Source organism: Lagenorhynchus albirostris, chromosome 8 (assembly GCF_949774975.1).
Source record: "Lagenorhynchus albirostris chromosome 8, mLagAlb1.1, whole genome shotgun sequence".
NCBI lineage: Eukaryota > Metazoa > Chordata > Mammalia > Artiodactyla > Delphinidae > Lagenorhynchus > Lagenorhynchus albirostris.
The window spans coordinates 36,469,493-36,475,152 of record NC_083102.1 but is presented as its reverse complement, the minus strand read 5'-3'; positions in this window follow the sequence as shown (position 1 = coordinate 36,475,152).

The window sequence follows — 5,660 nt, the reverse complement described above, 5'->3', positions numbered from 1 at the left end:
TGCGCTCTAGAGCCTGTGCTCCACAACAAGCGAAGCCACCACAATGAGAAGCCTGCGCACCGCATTAAAGAGTAGCCCCCACTCGCTACAACTAGAGAAAGCCCACGCGCAGCAACGAAGACCCAACACAGCCAATAAGTAAATAAATAAAAAATTTTTAAAAAATACCCTAGAATAGTACCAGCGACAGAGCAGGCTTTTGATAATTGTTGTCTCATTCATTCCCGCACCTTAGTTTCTTTGCCTTTAAGAAACTAAGATATAGAGGAGATTCACTCCCTCATTGAATTAAACAGTTAGTGTCTACCAGGGCCACCATGTACAGGTGCACAGGTTGCTCCCTGCTGAAGTGAGGGGGGTGCATTCCAGCCCACTAGCACTCGTCAAGCTGGGTGCCCTGGCTCTCTTTCTAATTTGCAGAAACGTGCTACGTGTGCTTGTAAAGCCCCGGCATCTGTTTCAGGGATAATAAATTTGAACTTTGCCCACTTTGTGACTGATGGGACACGGACAAGTAATCAAGGGTTATAATACATACAATTAATGCTATTCTAGGGAAGGTACTATAGGCACACAGAAGAGAGACACTTAAATGAGATGGGGTGAGGGATGGGATAATCAGAATCTGTGACTTAAAGCAGCGGTCCCCAGCCTTTTTGGCTTCAGGGACTGGTTTCGTGGAAGACAGTTTTTCCACAGACGGGTGGTGGTGGGGGAATAGGTCAGGCCGTCATGCGAGCGATGGGAAGCAGCAGATGAAGCTGCGCTCACTCGCCACTGCTCGCCTCCTGCTGTGTGGCCCGGTTCCTAACAGGCGCAGACCAATATCGGTCCTCAGCCCGGGGGTTGGGGAACCCTGACTTAAAGGATGAGGGGGGAGATTGTGGACAATGTTTCAGGCAGAGCAGTGACATTCAATCATTTATCCATTTATTCATTCAGTAAACACAAATTGAATAGCTACCAACTTCCAATACTGAACTTGAAGAAAGAGCAGTAAATAAAACAAATTGAATAGCTACCAACTTCCAATACTGAACTTGAAGAAAGAGCAGTAAATAAAACAAACAAAACCTCCTTTCTCATAATCTTAACATTCTGGTAGGGCAGAGAGATGATGATAATTGAACTAGAAAAATATTAGGTAGTGAGATGTGCTTTGGGATAATAACACAGGCAGGGTGGTGGTAGGTTGGATGAGGGGGTATATGAGAGTGGAGGGTGGGACAGTCATTGCTAGGGAGCTGTCATTTAGGCTGAGATTTAAATGGCAACTGTAGAAAACTCAGCTGAAGATCTTATCAGGTGTGGGGAGGAGCTGTTACAAAAGTCTTAAGGGGGAATGAACTCTGTATTTTGAGTTGGCAAAGAAGATGCTTGAGGTGTGTTTGAATTGGCATGGGTGAGAAGAGGCTCCTGAGACAAGAAGGAGAGGTGGGCAGGTCCCAAACCTGTGTGAGCATGGTGACCTCACAGACCTTCGAGGCATCCAGTATCGCAGGAAGGAAGGGCCTTGTTGTTAGGCGATAAGAGGTGAGTCTAGAGAGACAGGCAGGAACCGGATGATGACAAGTCTTAAATGGAGAATCTGGGGCTTCCCTGGTGGCGCAGTGGTTAAGAGTCTGCCTGCCGATGCAGGGGACGCGGGTTTGTGCCCTGGTCCGGGAAGATCCCACATGCCGTGGAGCGGCTGGGCCCGTGAGCCATGGGCCCCTGAGCCTGTGCGTCCGGAGCCTGTGCTCCGCAATGGGAGAGGCCGCAACAGTGAGAGGCCCGCGTACCGGAAAAAAAAAAAAAAAAAAAAAATGGAGAATCTGGGAGGCATTTATTTCTGCTTAAAGCTATGCAAAGAATCCCAAGGAAGCCATGACTAAAGTCAGTCAAAGAAATCCTTTCATGTTCATGTCTTCAAGGGAGGTTTGAATACCAAGTCTTGTGTTACTTGTTCTTGAACCAAAATCCTCAATATATATACCCCATGAGAGATTAGAACTCTTCTCAAGTCCACAAATTCAGATTAGTGTAATTTTTGCAACATCTGAATATACTTACCATGATGTTGATATCTGTTAGGTGGAATGTTAAACTGGATTAGGTTGTGTTTATAGGAGGAGGATACATCTTCCTATGAGTAAGAGGTATGAGGGAGCACATAACATCATGTTGGTAACAAATATGTGATATTTATTAGAGCATTTCAAGGGAGACCTTTGCCTCGTAGTACCTGAGGGAGACACTGCTAGCTGCCTGTCTTATAGGCGTGATCTTCATTCTCTTTGACAGAACCTCAGATTTGATTATCAACGAACTTAATTAAAAATACTTTTCTTCTAGACTCCCTTGTGACTAGGAAGCGTATTTGACAAAAGTGTAGCCAATGAGATATAAGCAGAAGTCCCTGCAGAGGCAAAGTCTGGCTAGGAGAAAATCCCTTTGTCCTGTTCCTCTTCCCTCCTGGTTAATTGTAGTTATTCTGTACTTATTTGATGTTGTTTGGAGTCTTCTAATTTCTTCAAATATATTGCAAAACCAATATGTTAAGTTAAGGACCACTGTTTTATGACATCTATGGCTAAATCTTTCTGGTACTTTTACTGATCTGGAACTAAACTATGGACATAAAGACAGTAAGATGATTTTATCAAAAATATCTCTCAGAGTTCATTATACTAAAAGTAACACTCCATGTATGTAATGTTGCTGCCTTTTCTTGACCCAGAAAAATCTAGGCAACAAATATTTCTTGAACATTCATTTAACATATACTGACCCCCTATAATTACAAAGATAACACTTCCTTACATGCCATGAGGGAAAGCGATGATGCAAACAGGTTCTTGTTTTGGGGGAGTTGACAGTTTCATGAGATGACAGATGTGTTTACAAACAAATGTAAAGCAAGTATGTATATGATGTGGTAGGTCATAGCTAGGCCTTCCCAATAAAAACCTCCAAGTGGATGTGAATGGATGTAGATAAAAGGAGCATGCCCCAAATGTAGGCAAAGCACAAGTTACAAGGCCTGAAACCTGGACATTAAGCCTGGGTGATGTGGCTCACAGGGTAGCAAAATTATTGCCTTACTTGTAGTATGAGTTGTTTCTGGATGACCAAGAGCCTGGGGTTATGAAAGGTATAATTCTATGATCCTCCAGTCTGGGGTCATCTCACTCAGTGTGGGCCAAGGCCACTGGGCTTCAGACGTACAGTCATCTGAAGGGATGATATAAGGGCATCAGTGGGAGCTGTGTCCACCAACCGGCATCCTTATCTGGTTTACTTGCAGCTTCAGGATTAAACAAAGTAAAAGCAACGCTGAAATAATGCCCTTTGAATAGCATCCTTGAATAGGCTGTGTGGCCTGTGCGGGTGTAATAAGTGCCATTAGAGCATTACAAAGAGTTTTAAGAGTTGTGAGGAAAAAGAAACAATTTTGGTTGGAGGCTTTAGGAAGGAAGGAGGTTGAATTTGAGCTAGATCTTGAAAGATGGATAAAATTTTCCAAGGTGAACGTGGGAGGAAGGACATTACAGAGCACTGGACAACGTGAATGATAAAATGGAGGCAGGACAGCAGAGCTGTGTACTGGAAGCGAGGAGCAGTGCAATGTGGCTGAAGCACAGGGCATGTACCAGGAAGCAGTGAAAGAAGGGCTGAAGAGGGAGTCCAGGCCAGGGGAAGAAGGTTGGCATTGGATATATTGGTAATGGGAACCGAGGAATGTTTTTGAGCAACTACTAAACCATGTGAATTAGTAAAATAGGGGATATATGAATAAATCTGGCAATATTATCATGCATTAAATATGGTGAAATGACTGGCAAGATCCCTTAAAATGCTCAGGCACCAACTGAGGTCATGTGTGATCGGAGAAGAGGACATGAATTTAGGTGTTTTATGGTAAAACTGATTGTTTTTAGGGAAACCAGGTATGACTTTGAGTTCTTGAATTTGGACATATGGGAGGACAGTAGTACTGTGAACACACAAAGGGAAGACAGGAAGAGGGAAACAGTATTAGAGATGCTGGACTGAGGTGCATATGGAACATTCAGGTGAAAATGTGCTACTTGCCATTGAAAAGAAAATAAGAGGACTCAGGAGGGAGGTGGAGTGGGAGATGAGTCACCTACATTGAGGTGAGTCAGTGAGTTTGTCTGTCATAAGCATAATACATGAACTTAAAAACAGGTCCTAAATACATGACAAATGTAACAAGGAAGACAGAGATCTTAGGCGCACCTTGGAAAATAAAAAACACTGAGAGTATTGGTATTCATAGCTCATGTTTGTTTTACCAGCTGTTAAATTCCCAAAACCCAATCCTTATCTCAGATTGACCTCCTAACTGGCAGGAAGAATTGACAAAGGACACATTCTTGTATAGAAATCTGAATCGCCAGATCTTTCTAGTCTAGAGCAGGAGAAATACAGGAACTACATGACTAAGTAGATTAAAGCACATCTTTTTCAAGGGGGGGCGGCACATAGCCTTGAACCACAATTAATTTGAGATTTTTCTTGTTTCTTGAGGTAGGATTGTATTGCTATAAACTTCCCTCTTAGAATAGCTTTTGCTGCATCACATAGGTTTTGGGTCGTTGTGTTTTCATTGTCATTTGTTTCTAGGTATTTTTTGATTTCCTCTTTGATTTCTTCAGTCATCTCTTGGTTATTTAGTAGTGTATTGTTTAGCCTCCATGTGTTTGTATTTTTTACAGTTTTTTTTCCTGTAATTGATATCTAGTCTCATAGCATTGTGGTAGGAAAAGATACTTGATATGATTTCAAATTTCTTAAATCTACCAAGGCTTGATTTGTGACACAAGATATGACCTATCCTGGAGAATGTTCCATGAGCACTTGAGAAAAATGTGTATTCTGTTGTTTTTGGATGGAATGTCCTATAAATATCAATTAAGTCCATCTTGTTTAATGTGTCATTTAAAGCTTGTGTTCCCTTATTTATTTTCATTTTGGATGATCTGTCCATTGGTGAAAGTGGGGTGTTAAAGTCCTCTACTATTATTGTGTTACTGTCGATTTCCCCTTTTATGGCTGTTAGCATTTGCCTTATGTATTGAGGTGCTCCTATGTTTTGAACCACAATTCAATAATAAATATTGATGATCGCTAAACTAATTCAACAACTAAAACCATGGAAACATACCTAAGGAGGGGTATGGCTGAGCCTGGGCAGAGCCCACAGGCAAGTAGGGTAAAGGTTAAGGAGAAGAACACGAGCTTCTGGAGACAGACCAGCAATGCGGATTGCGTAGCTCCCAGTTGGAAGCAATCCCAGTTGGAAGCGGGCTGTCGTCATTCGGCATGCTCCTCACTGGCTACCACCTCCGTCAATTCCAAGGCGGGGCCACGGGGCGGCAGGGGAAGGGTCTCGAGAAACAAAGGAAGCGCGTAGAAAAGCCCGTTGGGAGGAGCTGGGAGCCGGCTCCCCAGGGCTGACTACATTTCCCAGAATTCAAGACGGCAACGAAGACCGGCTCCGGGCCGCCGCTGGAAGACTTGTGGCATGGGATCGGTAGTCAGCATCCTTCGGCCGCCCTAAGTCCGCCTCTGGTGGGGAGGTCTATAGGGATTGGCTAGTGAGAGTTCGAGTCCCGCCCACGTATGGTGACGACAGGCGGCGGTCTTGCTACTTA